Source organism: Ochotona princeps, chromosome 5, assembly GCF_030435755.1.
Source record: "Ochotona princeps isolate mOchPri1 chromosome 5, mOchPri1.hap1, whole genome shotgun sequence".
Lineage (NCBI taxonomy): Eukaryota > Metazoa > Chordata > Mammalia > Lagomorpha > Ochotonidae > Ochotona > Ochotona princeps.
The window spans coordinates 45,331,444-45,353,575 of record NC_080836.1 but is presented as its reverse complement, the minus strand read 5'-3'; the positions used below and the strand labels follow the sequence as shown (position 1 = coordinate 45,353,575).

Sequence of the window (22,132 nt, the reverse complement as noted above, 5' to 3'; positions counted from 1 at the left end):
ATAAATTTACTTAGCTTGTATGTACCTTGAGTGGATTTAGCTGTGTATCATCCTTGGGAATACTGAGAAAATTATCAATGGTTGAATAAGGCTCATCAAATTTGTAGGGATTCTGGATTCAAGGTTACATTTATATGTAATCTAAATTCAAGGTTATATTTAATTAGAAAAGAACTCAGATTTTTGTCAAACCTCTACTTCTTACTAAGCAAATAAGATCGGTGGTAGACCTGATGTCTGTTGAGCCTGACATTAGCTAAGAGGCTCTAGGTAAGTGCAACTAACATAAGAAAAAGTATATATATATAGCTCTTACTCTTGAGGGTCAGATAATCTAATTGGGAAGACAAACACAAGGACACATTTCTGGGAACAGCTTTGCAGCATGATCTAAATATTGCCCGATGATAAGGCAGTCTTTGTGGACAAAGAACAGGGTGGTGATTTGCATTAAAGAATAATCAAGGTTGGCTGGGTTCAATCAGATGGACAGCCTTGAAGGTCTGAATCTTAAGCAAATGTTGGTAAGTCACTAATAAGTCGGTTTAAAGACATTTGAAGTGGGTATTTTATGAGCTAAATAATTGAGACGTTATGGAAACACTCACATTCAGTTTTCCAAGATTTGCAGAATATATCCTCGTGTACAAAAATCTTTCCTTTGCTCATATTTGTGCTTCTCCAGTCTGCAAGAATTCCTTTCCTGAAGGCTGATATCTGTCTAATACGTGAGTTGTGACAAATGTCCTTTTTGATAGGCTCTTTCATTGACAGTTATAACATTTCTTTTTGGAATTCACTGACTGTTGCCTTTACAAAATGAACTCTCTAATGCCATGAAAGCTTTCAAGAAAATGCACGGTCTCACTCACACAGCTCTCACTCCCCACGGCGTTTGGTGTGGCATTGTTTCTCAGGATGTGACTTCACAAGGAATTTGGAGGTATAACTTTTTTGACTCAGCAGGGGGGATTAATCCCTGGAGCGTTTCAAGCAGGACTCCTTAAGCACCCCTCTACACATGGAAGGAAACAGGGAATCCCACTGGCTGTTTCTGGTGCTTACTCTGTGTGGTGTGTTGTTGAAACCACAATTTGTGATGGTAAACATTAGAGATGAGATGCTGAAGGGCAAGCCCCGTTGCATGCTACACTGTTTTCTGAGGGCTGAAAAATATTTGACAGCACCCTGAGTTACCTGAGTACAACACATTGAATATCATATACGTGATACATAGTATTTAATGAGTCGGGACTAAAAGCTTTAATTAGCTTGGGAGGCTTTTTATTATTTTATTTTTGTTCATTATCTTTTCTGCTCAGTCTCTGTGGATGTTCTGCATTTTCATCATCAAATGACTGGTTGGCTATTTTTGTCAAACAAGAAGCCTGAAACCATCCAGTCTGAGTGTGGAGACAGTCTGCCCGCTCTGTCAACAGGATGAAAGTGAGTCTCGGGCTTTTTTAATTACAAGGATAACATGTTCGCTCATCTAATAATGAAGATGGTTAGCAATTTTAAATTTTAATAATCAATTACGGAAAGTAATTCTCCATTAAACCACAAGAGAGCCATTAAATCTCAAAAGATGGAACATGCTGTATGTAACAGTAGCAAATTTTCTATTTTTAAATATCATTAGGGAATATCTGATTGTTTCATTTCTCTGCATTTCTTTTACCTTTTTCCTCATGCAGGCCATCTCATTTTCCACAGGAAGACAGCACATGATCTTATAAATAATAAAAGAAAACCCTTGCAAGACTTGATCCAGGGGTGTGAAATATGTGCTAAGAATGTAATTTATTTCAGTCTGGCATATTTTGACTGAATAATAAGGAGGGTGACTAATTAATATTATACTATGCTGTGGGCAAGGCAGCACAGTGGGCTAATCCACGCTCCCTTCACCTCTGGAGACTGCATCGAAGCCTCAGAGGGGTCAAATGCATTGCATAGGGCTTGGGGGTGGGGGCGGGAAGCATCAGATGTCTTTTCCTGGCTGTGGAGACCCCGTCTGTATTCTCAAACACCCTGAACATCAGCCTCTGTTCTCGGGTGATGAGGGAGAAGACAAATGATTGCTTGTGGGCTATGGCAATTGGCAGACTTACACGTAAGGGAAAGATTGCTACGTGACAGCTTCAGCTTCTTAGGCTCCACCCTGGCTTAACCAGCTCACTTTCATCCCATTTAAATATTTGGAAATACCTGAAATAAAAGTGGTGTGTGTGTGTATGTGGGTTTGGGGGGAGGGTATGGTGTGGGGTAGAGGAGGGGTTGATTTATGAATAGCGTTGGTTAAGGAAAGCAAAAAAAAAAAAAATAAAAAATAGAGGATGATTCAACAAACTCACTTATTTTTAAGAAGCATTTGATTCCATTTCTGTAGTATTGAATTCTGATAGAATGAAAATGTACTGTGTTTTAATTCAGAGGCCTTTGATTGACATTCAGGCAAGGGGAGGACCTCTTTGAGTTTCACCAGTAACAGCATACTCAGAACTCACTTATCCAGTCCAAGGGATGCAGGGAACTTGACTGCAGCATGGCCAGAGGTGAGGTGCTTATCATCTTCGATTGTTTTTATGATGGGGAGTAAGCCTGCATTCCTGAACCATAGTGACCTTTACAACAAGCAATGCCCTGCTTCTCTTGGAAGGGATTAGTGCAGAAACCAAAAGGCAAGCCAAGCAGAGAGGAATGGAGGAGATCATGGGGGATAAAAATAACTAGGAGGGACTGTCACAGTTGCCTAGTGACTAAAGTCATTTCTTTGAATGCACCGGGATCCCATATGGGCGCTAGTTCTAATCCCAGCAGCCCCACTTCCCATACAGCTCCCTGTCTGTGGCCTGGGAAAGCAGTTGAGGATGGGCTTTGGGACCCTGCACCCACATGGGAGACTCGGAAGAAGCTCCTGGCTTATGGCCTTGCAATGAATCAGTGGATGGAAGATCTAAAAAAAAAAAAAAAAAAAAAAAAAAAAAAAAAAAGAAATAAAAAAAGAAATAACTAAGGGAGAATTCATGGCATGAGATTATGATAAAATTCACTTGCACTAGTTGACTAGTTCATATTGTGGGCTCATTCTGCTACATGGAATTGCATCTTCAGTAGAACAAGCCCTAGGAAGAGGCTGATTTGGTGGAGAAAAAGGAAATAAATATAGCTGACGCTGAACAATTTTGATCTTTGTAGGTCTGGTAGATTAACAAACGTTAAGAAAAAACATGAAATATTAGTCTCTGCCATACATTTCAATTATCTAATTTGATAATTACTCTGTGTTCTACTTATCTATTATTAGTATGTGTAATTGGGATCTGAGGGAGAAGCTGGTGTGTTTCACCCAAGACAGAAACATCAATCCCTTCTGGACAACCTAGGCAAGTTTCCACGACCAGAAATTCTTCTGGCAGTAAGATCTAGATACACGGGAAAGCAGATTTCTCATTCACAGGTGTGGTTCCACTTGATAAATTGATGTATTCTTGCATATTCATCCCCACTCCATTTTATACAAAAAATAATATGGAGCTTCAAAAGGGCAAGTAATAGGAAGGATTGCTATTTTATCTCAGATCTATATTTAGAGGCAAGTTCTAGTTACTGCTGTTGTGGTTTAGTGAGGTTGCTATTTTGGAGATGTGTATCACTTCTATAATGTGTGTAAAAATAGGATGACCCAGGGCATGGGGATTCTGGCTTCGTGCTGACTGCCAGCTTTGTTTGGGCTGCTTTAGATGGGTCCCTGGTGTGCGTGCAGGTAGCTCAGCAACACACATTGGGTTCTCAGCTATTTTGTTTGAAGGTCAGGCTGCAAATCCTCTCCCCTAGGAATCATTGCTACTTCAGAGTGGGAGTCAACACTTAGTGGTTTCTCTATAGAATATCTGATACTCCACAGACAGTTGGAGAGAAAGAATAGTGCCAAACCTCCCTTACCTGCCCAGTGGTGTTGGTTTGCTCCCTGGAGGTGGAGAATTGTCCATGGCATCATTAAAGGCAGGGTTCTATTGGACATGGCAGATAGAAGAGTTGGGGATGAGAGACACTCAAGGGAATCCTCTACTGCTTGCTGAGAGGCAGATAGCAGAGTAACAGTAAAGCCACAGGGAAGCTCTATCTATTTAAAAATTTTTTTATTATTATTTATTTTTATTGGAAAGGCAGATATGCAGAGAGGAGGAGAGATAGAGGAAGATCCTCTGCCAATGATTCACTCCCCAAGCAGGGACAACAGCTGGAGCTGAGCCAAAGCAAAGCCAGTAGCCAGGAGCTTCTCCGGGTCTCCCACACGGGTGCAGGGTCCCTAGGCTTTGGGCTGTCCTTGACTGCTTTCCCAGGCCACAAGCATGGAGCTGGATTAGAAGCCGGGATTAGAACTGGCAGCCATATGGGATCCCAGCACGTGCAAGGCGAGGATTTTAACCACTACGCTATCGCGCCAGGTCTGGGAAGCGCTATCTAAAACCCAGGAGAGGCAACAGCGTAACCCCCATAAGGTGTATTGCTAGCATCGTAGAAAATCAGGGGAAACAGGAAAGCTCTAACTCATACTGCTCATAAGGATTTGAATGGCTCATGAAGATTAGAGACAGAGGGCAGCCCTACCTAAGCAAAAACAGAAGACCTGGAAGTCCTGGTTTGCTGCAATAATGAAATTGTGTATAGGGAGGTACATTATTTCACTATGAGATTTAAGGCAACATGAGTGTGACTTGGTTCAGTTGTACTGGATTTGAATCCCTGCTTAGGCACTTATTAGCTGTGTGACCCTAGTAGTTTATTTAACCTCTTTATAGTTCATTTTTCTCATTTGTTAAATGAAGATAAAACTGGGGCATAGTTTCTCAGTTTCTCAACCTTTATACCATTGGCCTGTCAAGAGAGATAATTTTTTGTTGTGGGAGTTGCCATGTTCATTGGAGGAAGTTTGGCAGCATCCCTGGCCTATAACTTAGACAACAATATCATAACCAATCTCCCCATGTTTTGCCAAGGAAAAAATGATACTAGACATTGTCAAATATTTCCTGGACTCAAGACTGTTTCATGGAACATCACTGTAAAATTGTCACAATGGGAGTAACTAAGTTCAGTGGAAAACGTTCAACAGGGTATCTGGCATATCATACAAATCAGATAGTATCATTTTTACCCATTGATAAAAAATATGAGCAACACTATATGATGTATTAAACAAGGCACATATTAAAAAGTTCTAATATTTCTGTTGGGGTTATGTGAATATTCTCGGTGCAAAGTTCCAATTGGCCTGGCAATCTTTTGCTATGAACATGGAGAAAGAGGTTTTAAAAAGACATTTTTTTGTAATTTATTTTTTTTTAAAAAGATTCATTTATTCTTATTTGAAAGGCAGAGGGACAGAGAGAGTAGGAGAGTCAAGGAGAGGGATTGTCTATCTGTTGGTTTTATCCACAAATGGCTGCTACGGCAGGAGCTGAGCCAAACCAAAGCCCTACGAGCCAAGAGTTTCTTCCTGGTCTCTTGCTTTGGTGCAGGAGCCCAAGATTTTAGACATCCTTTCTTTCCTTTCTGGGCCATTAGCAGGGAGCTGGATCAGAAGTGGAGCTGGCGGGACTCAAACCAGTGCCTGTAAAGGATGCTTGGCAGTTCAGGCATTGGCCCTGATTTTTCAGTATTTTCATTTTTACTTTATATGTATAAAGTTAATGCATTCAAAGCTTATCTAGTAGAAGGTTTGTGCAAAAGCAGCTGTATGATTAATTGATTAAACACTGCAGTGTTTACAACATATTCTAGGAGAAGAGTTGTCAAGTTACCACTGTAAAAGATGACTTGATGCGGAGTAGTTGCCCACAAATATTCATATTTAGAAGGACATGCATGACAGTTTATGTGGGTTCCCATTAAAAATTCATTTAGGTTGTTTCTTAAGCATTGAATATTGATTTTTTTTGTTTATACAATGTATATAAGAAAGATGATATTTTTGTTTAATATTCATATTAGTGTCATATCCTGTTTACTATCATTTGATAGTATTTAAAAATAGAATAGTTCAAAATGAAATTCTTCAATTAAGTAATTAAAACAAAGCACATAACATAATCCACATGGTATTAGCTTCACATTCAACTTCTATCACTTTTTCAATGCCAGTAAACTTCTGACGACAAACAGGAACAGACAAGGTTAAACAGGGTAATTTCTTCCTGTACTGATCTTAAACTCCTTAAGAATCATCAGGATTTTATTTCTTTGGCTTCATATTGAACTGTTGACTTTCTCAGAAAGCATTAAAACTTACACAATAGAAATTAAATTATATAAAAAAACACTACTGTCATTAAGACAACATTAAAGAAGTGGAGAAAAACATAGTTTTTCTTTAAAAAAAAGTTAATTCGTTTGATAGGCAGAGTGACAGAGAGAGGGAGAGAGATGGGGGTAGCAGAGATTGAATCCATCTGCTGGCTCATTTCCTAGATGGCTAAAGCAGCAGATGTGAACCAGGCCAAAATCTGTAGCCAGAATCCAGCAATTCGGCCCTCCCACATGGGTGGTGGGACCCAAGCACTTGGGTCATCATCTAGTGACTTCCAGGATGTAGAAGCAGGCAGCTGTATTGAAGGTGGATAGCCAACACTTGACCCGGCATTGTGGTTTAACCCATGGAGTTACAAAGTTGGTCCCAGAAAATATGGATCTTTGAGCTTTATAATAGATTTATATTATCTATCTATAATTTATCTATAAATCAATCTATTTATCCAACTATCATCTATCTATCCATCTGTCCATCCATCAGTCATTTATCTTTCATCCATCTCTTTACCCATACAAAGGCATCTTTGGCTTCAGAACTACCTTTCACCTTACATTAGTGACATACAAGTTTGTTTTTCTCATTTCACATGTTTATTGTAAAACTCAAAGAATCACTTCAGAAACACTGATTTGACAGATATTACATACAAATACTGGGAAAATTATTTGCGCTGTATTGGACTAAAATTTTATTTTATGAATTATAAAAGTGAAATTTGTTAGTATTTCATTTAAGCCTGTGTTATATGGTCTTCAACATCAACTATTAGTTGTCCTTATCAACTTCCCAGCTATTAATCTTTTATGCTGGTATTATCTTCAAATGTATATATTTGCATTTCCTTAGCTTTTCTTTTTGCATAATTATTTCCACTACTTTCTTGATTTTCTGGATCAAATCCCAACCTTCCAAATCTCTTTCATTGCCACACACATGCTTTTCTTACATGACCCTTCATTACTTAGGTGAATTTATTTATCTTTTACCAATTATTTTGTGCTGTTTATATTTCTTAACAATTTCATATTGATTGCATGTTTTTTGAATCTTTCCAACGAGATTGTTATATAATGGAATGCCATAGATATTTGACTTATTTCCCTCAAAGTACACATCAAACTATTTTGAAGTTAGGCTAAGCTCATACGTTAGGGCAACACAAGTGAGATTAACTTCTGTCTTTGATTCCACTTACCTGACAGAACTCAGAGGAGTAACTTAAACCCAAAGACTTTTTATTCGTCTGTAAAATGGGACCAGTGACTGGATCTACATCAAAGTGTCTAACACTTTTGATGCATTTTACATGTAAAAATGCCGCTAATAAGTGTTACCTATAATTATTAACAATCTAGCATTTTAGAGTGTCAAGAGAATATAAATTATGTCATCTCAATATTATTTTTAGATATTACATATGAAATAAAATTTACATATTTATAATGTAATTATAAATGCTTCCATGTAAATAATGGTATACTATATGTATTATAAATCTTATAGTATCCATATGTTTTACAATATATCTTTCTCCTTTGTCTTATTAAGGTCTCCAGGAATATTTCTTTTTCCTAAATTCTTTAGAGCAGAAAACTTCTCTGAGCTTCCAGTTTAGAGGACTTCAGTCTTACAGATCCTTTGTTTTTCATTTTCAAAAAACTCCACAGAGGCAAGAAATAGTTGTCAAAACCTTAAAAATTATTTCACATTTTTAGTCATATACCCATTAGAGGAAGTTTTCTTTCAAAAAGTGAAATAATAGTGAGGTAAATGTATTATTTTATTCTTAAGTAGCACAATATTTCATGACATTTCTTTAAGAGAAGTAGATTTAATAGAAATACAAAGTTAACATGAAGATAAAATTATGGATTTTTAAAATTAATTCCATATTTTATCCAATAACTTTCTGGAAAATCTATTAATGCTTTACAGCACTAAGTTTTTCAAACATTTTCTCACATATGAAATCACCTAGTGTAAATGCCTTTCCGTGGTCACAAGCAGATTTGAAGTATGGCTGTGCGAGGCCAAACTCCAAGTACCTACTCTACATAAATTTATGGCCCAAAGGAAAATGCATTATGCTTATAATTGAAGTTATCATTTCTAATACCACCATTAATGCTGATTGAATCTTAAATTTGTGTTGGAATCATTTATTTGAAGACGCTGTATCTCTTAAAAATTCATGTCAAGTACACCCTATAAAGGTTAATCTATAGTCTTGAAGCTATTTCTTAGGCTGTCGCAACCTGAAGAAGGTCAAATTATGAATCTATGCAAAAATAAAAGCCCATTTTTAAAAATAGGTTGAGAGTGATACTTATTTTACAGAAAGAGGAAGTTTGGAAATTTAGCTGCAAGGTTTTATTTTTTCAGTATAAAAAGTTGATAGATATGTTAAAAACATTCTCCATTAAAAAAACCTGATTATTTACTTTTTGTTAAATATAAATTTTCACCTTAAAGCATTTCCCCTTAGTCTTCATATGATGAGTTCCTAAAACAAGCAATCTCCTTCCAATTTTTCAGGCTCTCCTGTTTCATCAATTCCTTTTCCTAATAAATGGTTACCACTAGCAACCCCCGGTTTATTTGGCAAGTTAGTAGGAGGATTAACCTGGTTGTTCTTTTCCTCCATTAGCTCTATCCAATTAGTCTTTAATCGGCTCCTCTATCTTCTTACAAAGAACTACAAAAGGTTAAAAAATTGTATCATTGTATTCTAGTATCAATTTCAATGTGAACCAGTTGTGTAACCATTACAAAGGACCACACTAAATCAGCACTTGTGTCAATCAGAAATAGCATGCTGACAAATATTTAAATTTATTATAGATAACTTGCCATTTTTCTCTTCAAATTTACTTGCTTCACATTCCAATCAGAGAACTATTTCAAAAACACAAATCTGGCCAAAGTTTGCCCATCTTGATGTCTTCTAAGGGTTTCTCATTATTCTCAAGATAAAGTCCAAATTCCTTTCTGTTATCTACAAATTCCTGCGTGAGCGGGAATCTATTAATCTCTTCAGCGCCATATTTTCCATGTTTCTGCCCTTCTAATTTGCTTCATTTCATCACTTTCCCTTCCTATGTATCATTTCCTCAATTTGAACTGTCTTTGTAGCTTCTTTTTTTTAAAGATTATTTATTTATTTACTTAAAACACAGAGAGAAGGAAATACAAAGAGAAATTCTTCCACCACCATTTCATTCCCCAAATGGCCGTAATGGCTGGAGCTGAGCTGATTTGAAGGCTGAAACCAGGAGCTTCTCTGTCTCCCACAGGGCTTGGGCTATCCTCTGCTGCTTTTCCAGGCCACAAGCCACGAGCTGGATGGGAAGTGGACCTGGAGAGACAGGAACAGGCACCTGTATGCTATCTTAGCATCTTCAAGAATCGGATTTATCCACTGAGGCATCTGGCCGGGCCTTGATTGCCTGTTTCTTTGGCTAAATCCAGTTCATCTTTCAGATCTATGTGGCTAGTATTTCCCCTAACTACCCTAGTCTGAATAGAAGCTCTGTTAACATCTGTAGCATATTTCATTCTATTTAATACTTGCTTTTTCTATTCTTTCTTTCTTTACTTAATATATTACATGAAGAAAAGAGACATGTCTTTGTTAGATTTCTGGTTATAGTGCACAGTAGGTATGCAATAAAGTCTGGCAAGTTATTCTCTCAAGTTAGCTTTATCTTCATGTATTAAATATGACGTTCATGGGCCCAGTGCTGCATCCCATCCTCAGACAGGGCCCCTGTTATTCCTTAGGTCATGGAACCTTTATCTAGGAAGTAAATATATAAGGTGGAAATCACTTGTGAATGAATGCATATCACATATAGATAAGAGGTTTGCATTTTTAGAGATGTTTGCTTCTTTATTTATATATGAAAGTCAGGGTTACAGCAAGAGAAGAATGCACACACACACACACACACACACACACACACACACACACACACTTCCACCTGCTGGTTCACTACCTTGATGGACATAATGGCATGGCTGAGTCAAGTTGAAAACAGCAGCTAGGATCCTTGTTTGGGTCTCCCACATGGGGAGATATTGGGGTATTTTCTGCTGATTTTTCCAAGCCATTTGTATGGAGCTGGGAGGGGAGCCTTGGGGACAGGGACAGGAAATGACTTCCATATGGAATACTGATATTTTAGGCAACAGCTTTACCCATTCACCACAAGGCCAACCCTGTTTTGTTATAGTAGGGAAGCTCTAGTATCCTATGTAAACTCCACACAAAATATCTCTATTGATAATTTTAGTTTTTTTTTTTTTTTTTGGTTTCCACTAAATGGAGAAATTTGGTTGAATCTTTTATTGGCTTCTCAAATCTCAACAGCTGTGTGACTTATGAGGAAATATTATCTTGAAACTGCAATTAAACCAAGAATTGTATCTGTTTTTAATGGCAACCGTTGCAAATGCCCTTTTAGTCTTTTTTAAAAAGAAAACACTGTGAATCTAAAATATTGTGAGATCATTTCAAAATTATACTCATTAAACACTGAAAATACAATCTAGGTCTTGTGGTTGACATAAAAAGGGACCATGGGTAAGACTTTGAAGTGGGATGAATAACTGTTTAAGTACAGAGATACAATCCAATTTCAGAGCTACATTATTTATCAGCAGGCTGTTACTGTCACTACTTAGCATTGTTTTACCTTAAATATCGATACATTTATTGGTTTGGGCCCCAAGATTCACTACTCTGGGAGTTATTGGTTGCTTTGAGGGCAAAGACTCCTTTAAAAGGGAACAGAAGCCTTGAATCTTGGTGTTTCTCTTGCTGTCATTTTCCTGTCAAAGCCCTCTTTAAAAGGGTTTGGGGTTCTCCTTTCATTACATTTGCATAACTTCCATTAGTGTTAATCACATGCTCCATTTTAGAGATGTTTTGGCCCCTCCGGTTAAATGGGCGTTTAAGCCGTTTTTAATGCATTATATGTACTTATTTTTTAAACAAGTATTATATGCCCAATTGACTGGAATGAATACAAAGTCCATCAGGTGAACACAGATTTATAATTGTTTTTAAAGCATGTATTATTTACTCACCCAACCATGACAGCTCTTCTGGAATCATTCCAACTGAGAGGGAAATACATGTGTGTGTCAATATCAAGTAAACCTTCAAGAAACCTTTTAGTGAGGTTCTCTCAGCTAAGCTTAAAGCTTTATCTGGCTAATGATTTCCTTTCATTCTCTCTCTTTTCACAAATTCTCAAAACCTTCACTGTTAGTTTGCGTTATCATTGTCTGTGAACCAGATGAAAGCTACACAAGACTTCCTTCAGCTGAAATAAACTTAACAAATTCAGCCAGATCGTTACTGTGTATGCACAGCTTCAGGATCTGAAGCCAAAAAAGACGAAATGTGCACAGCTCTCAAATCAGTCCAATTAACCTGCGTGAATAGTAGTTTAATAGATTATTTTGTATTTTGAATTATCCAGTCTGTCTAATGATTATTGGAACTAAATGAACTCAAAAATTAAATATATTCCTCCTCTCTTCTCAGAAATGCAATTGAATTCCTTTGTGCTCTCCTTCCATAGATTAAAGAGGGTTAGGCATCGTCTCATGGGAGTGTGTAAGATTATTCTAGGATTGTTTTCCAAGCCTTTTATTTACTTTCTGCATCTCTAACAACACCATATTTTAATATACTAATAGATTAGCAAAATAATAAAGAATTGGGGTATTTAGAAATATACCCATATTATGTATCTACAAAGAACTACATCTATATTGTATATCTGTATCTATCTATATCTATATGTTTGAAAGACAGAGAGGTAGAGACAGTCCCTGGTTAGCTACAACAGCCAGCTTTGGGCCAGGACAAAGCTGTGAGTCAGGAACTCCATCTAGTTCTTCCACATGGTTGACAGGGATCCAATCACTCAGATTATTATTTCTTGCTTTCCAAGAGACATTAGCAGGGAGCTGGATTTGAAGCTGAGTAGCGAGGACTCGAAAATGGCACTCCAATACAGGATGGCAGTGCTGCAAAAGTGTTGTTTTTTTTTTTTTTTTAGATTTATTTATTCTTATTGGAAAGTCAGATTAACAGAGTAAAGGAGAGACAAAGATCTTCAATCCAATGATTTACTCCCCAGGTAGCTGCAACATTTGTTGCTGAGACGAACTGAAGTCAGAAGCCAGGAACCAGAAGCCAGGAGCCAGGGTCGCAAAGGTTTGGGCCTTCCTCAACAGCTTTCCCAGGCCACAAGCAGGAAGCTAGAAAGGAAGTGGAGCTGCCGGGACATGAACTTGTGCCCATTTGGGATCCCAGGCATGTAAGGTGAGGACTTTAGCCACTAGGCTACCTTGCTGGGTCCTCAAGTAATGTTTTAATTCACTGAGCTATAGTACCAGTTTCGGATTATTTTTACTTGGTTTTAACATCAAGAGAAACACACTGCCATTTTAGGCAAAGTATTCAGATTCTGTCAAATTAATTAGGCTACACCAAACCATAATATAAATCATGTCCTATGGTTTATGGAATTAAAATCTATGTTAGCTTTGAAAAGAGAATGTATTTTATATTAACAGAAAAGTACAGCACATAAAACTTCAATTTCTGACTGACTGAAATTGAAGAATTTCAAAATTTCAAATGCACTTTAGGAAGAACTTACCATACTTGGAATTGAAAGCTGAAACTCTTCTTTGATGTGGCCATGGGTGCTCCCCACATCACACACAGCTGGAGATAGTGCGTGTGGTGTAGTCTGGTAAAGTCTGTTTGCAGCTCCTTCTCTAGGTCTTGAGGTGGGTTGGACGCCCTTGATGGTAAAGTCTTGTCACACAGCGGGACTGTGACCCACGTGCTGCTGCTGGATCACCTCTGGATCACCTTTCTCAGGGCAGCATGATTTATATCTTCTCATGATTTTGCCATTGAGGAAATCTTTAGTTGTGCCATTGTGATTCAGAAATGGCCGAATTGGTAATTTTTCACTTCAATGATTGGTTACAGCTGTTGTCTGCATAGTCACAAAGTTACAGCTTTTTTTTTTCTTAAAAAAAAGGAAAATATGCATGATGGGCGGATTGTGGTCTCTGTGAAATGAAAAGTAAACTCACCTCATCATATATAGCTTTGGGTATGATAATAAAAATGATTAGTATAATAAAAAATTTCATCACAAAATTCTCCATGTTCAATTTCTTACCAGAGATAAATTTTCAGCCCAATAAATAACAAATTATTGTTATTTTATGCCCAATCACAAGTATGATTTAATTTATTACTGTTAATGCTTTATACTATTCCATTTTTGGGGGGGTCTATGAATTTTTTCCCTTTACCCAAGTCCATATATCATCCTTGCTGTTCACTTCTACAAATACTGCTAGCAAATATTCCAAGTGTCCCTCTCTGAACGTGGGGGCTCTGAACGACTGATTGCTCAAGTCGTTACAATCTGGATCTTTTAATATGAGAAATATAAAAAAAGAGATAATGATTCAAACTTAAAGTGCATAAATGTAGTGTTAACAAAAATATCATGAGAAACACATCATTTGAAATTTTTTCCAGTTTTAAAAATTTTGATAGATGGGAACTGTTTTATACTGTTTTAACAATAGCAAGAGTCCTCTTTAAACTGAAGAAAGACATTTCCTGGAAGGACAAAAACAATTCTATTAAAAATTATCTGAGAGCTCTTCCATGCTAAATATATGCATGTTTTAGAATATAAAACATACACTTAATAAATTCCATATAATAAAAGTATTAAATATATAAGAAATAACTTGACCTGAAGTTGGAAATCACTACAAATATCATTACAAAACCTAACCAACCAGAAGTATGACTTATCAAGGAATAAAATGAAGCTTTATATGTTGTTGTAAAAAAATGTAAAACCTATTGGCACCGCATTTCTTCCCTACTTTTCTTAGACATTTAACATTGTTCATAAGTTAGAAGGGAATATCTCTAGAGAATAGCATGCAATCATTTCTTTTTTCTTAACCTCCCACATCATCAGCATATTTTCTCTACTGTTTTATAAGCAACTGACTTCCTTTTCAATGTTCTTATTCCACAGTGAAAAGCCCTCAGTGAATGGGCCACATTTTGTTACGCACACTGGTTCCCACAACATAGTCATGCAGCTTAACCCACCTAGATCCTTAATTGTTACACTTCAAGAGCTCTGTAAAATCCATCAGAAAAGTGAGTAGTAACGTGACATTGGCCATGATATGTTCTTCTTTAGCTGGTTTTTTTTTTTTTGGTTGTATTTTAAAATTGCTTCTATTCCCTGGTTATTTTCCCACTTTAAAAGCAGTATTATAGAAATGTTTTATTTCAAATTAACTGCTTCCACATTTAATAACCTTTTTAAAAAAAGTGTTTTGTTAGTTGGGTGTTTTGAACTCTTGCATTAGCAAGGCAACAGTTAGTGACAGCTTGTTCCACAGGCCTTACAAGCTGCCACTACAGGGAAAATAGTTAGGTAAATAAAAATAATTACTATCAAAGCAGTGTTGCACTTGCATTTTAGAAAAAAAATAATTGAGGCAAAAGTGTGAATTTTAAGGTATTTACTGATGTTAATACTTCTGTTTTCTCTCCCTTCTGTGACACAGATGGTGGCTTCAATGAGTTTTTCTAGCAAGGAACGAAACTAAACAGGTAACACATAACCAGGCAAAAGTACACTTTATAAAAAGAGAAAGGAAATCTCTACATATTTCTTTGTCCATTTTTTTCCGTTGCATTTTTCCTCATTTCCTTATTTGTAAAGCCAGATGTTGAGGTACACATATTTCTGTATTTGTTTTGGAGAGCATCTATCTTTGAAATATTTTGCTTTGTTATTAAATATCTCCTAATATTTATTTGTTAAAACATTCAAAGTCTGTCAGGCTAATTTAAACAAAAGACATCAGTTTTGTATTGCAGATTTATTTTCTCTAAAAGTCATGCATTTGAGAAATCAGAAAATGCATTGTGGTGTTCAGAGAAGATAAATAACAAATGTATTTGAAAGAGTTGAAGTTTTGCACTTCTTTTTATTTCTCTTAGAACCCTTAAAATCCACACTGCAGCTGAGCTGATTTCGCATTAGAAAAGCTGTCCTCAATACACAAAGACGGAGAAGTGGAGAGATGGGAAACAGATCTGTGTGTTCACTCTTACATACCGGCCCGCACATACAGACACACACACACACACACGCACACACACGCTTTGCATTGTTTAAGAAGACCATGCAAGGGACCCTGAAGCTAATATTTAAGATATAGATTGGTTAAGACTCGTGTGTCTATAAGTATGCATGACATGAGGCTGCAAACAATTCACCTGATTTTGATTTTATGTATGTTAGTAATTATATAATCACTGTTCGTCTGAATGTGGAAAATATTGCCAATGATCTAGGCCAAAAACATGAGTATGTTTGGGATGAGCTATGCTTTATGTTGGTATGCGTGTATATTGGCAAGTGATTTCTTAATCCTTGTATGATACAATGAAGTGCTGAAAAGAGGCAACAGCAATGTAGAGATAGAATTCCTATATATCTTTATTGAATGTGAGACAACTAATCAAAGCAAGCTCATAATTAGGTACTATTGCTCAAAGCTTCTTTGAAGCAGGAATTCTGTTGATTTTTTTTTATTTTATGTGATTGCTTACAGATTAGTTCCCTATTTGCTCCTAAAGAATATACTTAAACACTCAATCAATGAATAACCTACAGCAGTTTGTTGTAGATTCAATAATGGGGAATGGTGCATTGTACCAGGATAGTCAGATATACCCATAGGGAGTGTCAGTGGTCAAAATGCTTCCATTGCCAGAAGGTACTCTGAAAATGGTCTGGAAATTCAATACAGCATTGACCCTACATTGTATACATGATCCACAGTTAGTTTTTCAAGCCTACTTGAAGTTTTAAAAAGCATCATAGTTAAAGAAAACAAGAAATTTTTGAAAATCTATTTTAAATGAATTTTGTGTTAGTTTTAAATAGCTTTGAATGTATTAGTCAAATGAGCTGGAAACCTTTAAATACTTGTATTTCTGGCTAGATTTATCTAAAATTGCTATATTATAAAATAATTGAATGCCTCAAAATTTTAAAACTTAAAAAAATAATTTGAAGCTTATACTAAATTTCTGCTTGATCAAAGGATAAATACTCACCTACTTTACCTTCCTAAAATTCTGATCATCAAACAGCAAACTGCCCTGTACACACACACAAACCTTGTGATGCCTCTGTGATTTCTTACATTGCATTTTTCTTTATCAGTGGATTAAGGATAAAAATGTCAAGATTGCTATATAATCAGACTAGAGCCATTTATCAGATGACACAAATAGTTTGCTTTTTCCTACATTCTGAGAATTACCAGAATATTTTGTTTGAACATTTATCAACTTCATGCTCTCTAATTACAGATTTCTTGAATTGTGTAGGTATTGCAAACTGGTGTAAGATGACAATTTTGTTAGTCTAAAATTGAAATGAGGCTAAACATTAGTATTCTTACTAATAGAAAACAATAATTTAAGATGGAACACACTTAGCGTTGTAATATGAAAATGCTGTGTCTCCTGCATACCCTCACTGAACTCCTATACAGTGCATTAATCAATTGAGAATGAACATTGAAGTAAAATCTCATCAGATTAATCCTAGCACCCGTTTTTAAAATTTTAGATTTTTAAATTTCAAAATTGTAAGGATAAGTGCATTGGCATTTTAGCAATTGCAAGAATATTTTATTGTATTATAACAATATTACATGTACAAAACAGCTAGATGTGCATATTTTTGTATAAAGATATATTTTAATGTTTCACTTAAGGATATTAAATGTATAAATGAGACAAATTCTGTTCACCTTAGAAACTGGTACTAAAACCTTAGCTTGACCTTGCTAGTGGCCTGGGATGGCTGTAGAAGATGGCTCAAGTCCTTGGGCCTCTGTACCAACTTGGGGGACCTGAAGGAAGCTCCTGGCTCCTGGATGTGGAGTCCATTTGGGGAATGAACCATCAGATGGAAGATCTCTCTCTCTCTCTCTGTTTATTCCCCTTTGTAAAATTCTGACTTGCAAGTAAAATAAAAATCAAAAAGAATCCCCCCCCCAAATAAAACCTTAGTTTGATAGTTATAGTTATTTGACCAAATAACATGGTTTAATCACAGAATCATCCAATGACAATCTTTAGACAGCATCCTATTTTTTGCCATGCAATTTTTCTGTGTTAAATCTCAGCAGTGTTTAATGGTAACAATAACAACTCAAAAGTGATGTTTTCTCCACATTGTTGGATTGGTTTATTTATTTATTTTAACATATGAACTACTAATCATGGAAGTTTCATTCATTCTTATGGCTTACCTATTATTGAAGCAGATTTTTAAAACCTCTTCTGAAAAAGTTTGCCTTGGAAAAACTTGTGTATCTAATGACAGATGATGAAATTGTGGTGTAATGTGAGGTATTAACTCAAACATCACAATGAGTTAAGTGCTAACGGTTTTCTGCTCTGAGCACATCTGTATGTAACATAGGCCAAGTGCTTGTGATAGGGCTGGGCACATACCTACATGTTTCACAAAATGTCTTTCTTTGTGCTGTATTTTATTTTCATCAAATGTATTCTAATGTTTTGTGCCTTTTATGAGAAAGGACTACATGTTCGAATTTGTGCAAAGCAGCTGTGAAAACAGTGTGCCTTGAGAACAAGGTAGGCTATGGAACAGCATTTGTGTAAGGATGGAGTTCACGACGGCTTCAAACCGAAAACTTGAAACAGAAAATCTTTACTTCTGCATTGGCTCGTAATTGTAACCTGGAAGTTCTTCTGAAGTGACTTGTCTAGCTTAAAACGAAAGATCTCCAAAATGAGAGGGCTGTGAATTTCGTCCTGTTACAGTTGTTTATCCATCTCCCAGGACACACTAAATGCTCAGGTTACATGAAAATAAACAGAACTCTGGTGTTTTATTTTTCTCTCTTTATCAAGACATGAAAATCAATTAAAAATTGATTTGGGGATTTTACAATAATTGAAAAATAGTTAGAAATGTTACTGACAAATTGTTTCATATTACTGGTTTTTTTCCCCTGCTATCTAAGATAAAATGCTTCCAATAGGATCATGACTCAGGCTCCTTATATAAAAGAATTTCCCATCTGCATCTCTGATTTTTTGTTTTCCCTTGTTGAGTGTTATTATTTCTAAGACAGTACTCCTATCTCAACTACTGCAGATTCACACTTCTCAAGTAATTTTTTTTAAACAAAGATGTCTGAGGGTGGAATCCCTGGCAGGGATCTCACATTCCTAGGAAGCAGTGCAGGCTAGACTTCCACTGATACACGTATCTGTAAGAAGCAGAAGACCCTCTCCACCATCACATATACCTTTTCTCCACTGAAACTTAACAGCGTTTTGTTCTTCAGAGCTCTGTAAAAGTTCAGCACATAAAAGGTTAGGAGCCTGACTTTTTTCTGTCGTGTATATCTTTGAAAAATTGGTTTATGAAGAGTCATACATCATGTAGCTAGACATATGGGAATAGTTAAAGATTAAGGTAAATAGACAAATTGAACTGCTTTAAATCATTTTCCTGGTTTCAGTTTTATGAAAGAGCTTATGAACAAAATCTGACATTAAACAATCACAATAGGCTCTTCTATATGTTTTAGACAGTGGTAAAGACTTTAGTGTCAGAGAGTGTAGCATCACCAATAGTTACATCAATTTGATTGGTGTCCAGATTTCAAAAATGTTACCTTGTCAAACCATAACCTTTTCCAAGTCTTTCATTTGTCATTGTTTTGTAGATTATATCATTTATTTTACATTACCTGTATCAGAAAGCATGGATCATGGATTATAAGATTTTTTTATTACATATTGGTTGTTTTTGTTATTTTAAATAAAATTAATACTGTAGGCATTTCTGTTCAAAAGGAACTAATCAAATATTTTTGGAAGGAAGTTTGATTTTATGTAACAAACATTACAGTAACTTCACCTAAGGAGACCTTTGGTTCCTTTTTTTGCTAGAGAAAAGACATTTTAGAACCACTAAGAGAACATTTTTAAATAAATTGGGTAAATATGCTGAACTTTTCAGGGTATGTAATACATGAATATCCTGTAGAGAGAAGCTAGAGGCCAGACTTCAAGATGGGTCCCAGGAATTTGCCCAGCGGCCTGGTGACAAGCCCCTTCTCTTATGAAAACTGCTGTGGGATCTTTAATGTCCTCACAGAAGAGGGAGGATTTGAGATTTTGTGGTCTCATTTGAAAGACCCCTATATAGGAAGCTGCATGGAACTCAATTTATCTGCCTCAGGAGGTGAGAAGTCTTTGTAGCCCCTTTACCACCGAATCTAAGACATTCTATGAATATATGCCTTCATATTCATGCTGCACAAATCCCCTTCCTACAAAATAATAACTAAGTCTATGATCATCAGGTTGATATGGATAAAAATCCATTAACTTCTCATCATTCCCACAGCTGCTTTATCAAAGTACAACCAGTTTTGGGGCTAGCACACCTCCCCTAGAGCTATGCAGGCACACAGGAAGATCTTTTACACATTCCTTTGGTGCTTTGCTTCTTTTAGTGTATGTGCTGGGTTTAGGGACACATGATGGCAAAAATGTAACTTAAAAATTCTGCGAATACGTGCCCAGGTAAGTGAGCTCTGCTGAGACATTCCACAGAGGAAGCCGTCTGTCTACGTTCTAAAGAATGTGAGTGATAGGAAAATGGGCAACTTCCAAGAAATGTTGATCCGTGTTTTACAATGCTTGATTTCATTCTATGTGATATAATACATACGTGTGTTCCCAGCCCAGAGAGTGATACATATTAGGCACGGGATAACTGTTCAGTTTTTTCAGCTTGGAGTATTCTAATTGTCACTAAGAGGACTTACTAGAAACAATCTGGTAAAGTTTGCTAAATCACCCACAGGATGTAAGTGTAGGAACTGTTTTCCAGAAGAAATCAGTGTGTAAAACAGGAAAACACCATCATTTATATTTTGGGAAAATTCTAGAATTTTTGCAGTTTGGGAATCTCTGTGGAATTGGGTGTCTGTTTGATTTTTGTTCTTGGTGTTTACTTATTATATCTCCAAGCACGAGGCTACTTTCACTTGAAAGTTTTAATTCACTTAAAGAATGAGATTCTTATTTGCATTTTAGGTTGGGTTATTTAAGTGGCCTTTTGAGATGAGTATGGTTAATGTCTGCATAAATTATTGCTAATATTCATGATTTCCAATTTCTTCACTACACATCCCAGAAAGATATATCCATTATTTAAAAACGAATATATATAGTCCTTGTATCTGTTCTTTTTATTATGAAATCCTTTCTCAAAATATACCTGAAGCCAGTTCTTTTTTGATAGTCCTTTCTATATTTATCACAACCATTTGGTCAGATGCACTCAATACTGTTCCATGATTTATTTGTGAAACGAAGGGGGTTAAAACTGACAGAAGACAAAAGTGAATGCAATTGTTTAACGGGAGCTGTTTTTCTCACCTTTAAAATGGGTTATTTGTTAAAGCAACCTGGATCATTAAAATTTGGATTCAGAGATAAAGGTTTTTTTCTTTCTACTGTTACTGGAAACAATATAAACTCAACATTTTATTGCGTATTGTGACACTGAACATGAAATATTCTTTCTTGTTACACTGTTGTCATTAGTTTAGTTTTTCTCAGCTATTGCAGCAATTTAAATAATGAAAAGATATCCTAAAATCACTATAAATTTTGACAGGATACACTGAAGCTATACTTTAACAAAATGAATGCACTCTTACAGCTAAAAAAAAAAAAAACCTTAGATCATTTTAACTTTCTCTGATATGCTTGATCACAGAATGATATTTAAGCATTTCTAAGTTTAAGAGCACATTTAAGTCACTTTCGGTGATAGATATATATTTTAAAGTTTCTTAATATTGGCTGTAAAGCAAGTGTCAATGAGTTTGAGCTGCATACAAATTTCTCTTTTGCAAGGAGCTTCAAAGTTGTGGGCGCTAGAGGGTGCTCTTGGAACTGATACTGACAATGAGACGCCTCAACTTGTTCTTTCACCATCAAGATCCAAAATTACTTGGACTGAAGCCTTATATCATTAATGATGTTCAAGACTGGGCTCCGTGACTGTCATCTTCACAGCATCCAAAACAAATCAACAACACAGCAATTAAAGCAAAGAGTCCAGGAGCGTGACAATTATTTGTTCTTGAAATCAAGATTCTCTTCCTCTTCTATGCTTGTTAATAGCCTCCTACTCTTTTCTCAGAATGTATAGATTGGTGCTTTAAAACTGGTGAGCAAAAAGGACTCATCAGGAAACGAACATTTTCTAGGGAATTTCAGTGCTCATAGCCACAAAAGATTGTTTCTGAAATGAGTTAAGAGACTGTGGATCCAACTTTTCCCGCAGTACTTGTGAGATATTACGCTCATGGAAAGACACTTGCCCATAAGAACACAGCGTTCTTGTGCCAGAAAGTGTTGCTTTGTATGGAAGTTGAAGAACCCTCTCCTCCCCCATTCCTGGTTATTTATAAAGGCATCATTGGTGGCTGCCTTGCTCAGACTGTCCCTGCAGGCATGATCAGATTCAACCAGGCATCTGTTTTCCTTTAATTTTCCACAGCAAGCCAGTAATGCTTATGATTATTGTGAAGTCAGGAAAAGTTTAGTTTCATCAAATGACATGTAGTGATACAATTAGTTACTTAAGC

The 22,132-nt window shown here is 36.2% G+C and overlaps 1 long non-coding RNA gene across 4 annotated transcripts in view; it reads left to right on the top strand.

Annotated features, from left to right (window-relative positions):
* Positions 1–451: 451 nt before the first annotated feature.
* LOC131480372 (uncharacterized) overlaps positions 452–22,132 on the top strand; it is a 60,902-nt gene continuing 39,221 nt past the window's right edge. For 2 of the 4 annotated variants that reach the window (XR_009245454.1, XR_009245453.1), the window contains exons 1-4: positions 452–524; positions 877–943; positions 1,323–1,446; positions 2,437–2,558. This is a non-coding gene — a long non-coding RNA (uncharacterized LOC131480372). Of the gene's footprint in view, positions 525–876; positions 944–1,322; positions 1,447–2,436; positions 2,559–14,418; positions 14,547–14,962; positions 15,033–22,132 lie in introns of those variants that run through there. The other 2 variants (XR_009245452.1, XR_009245455.1) reach the window with 2 other exon arrangements.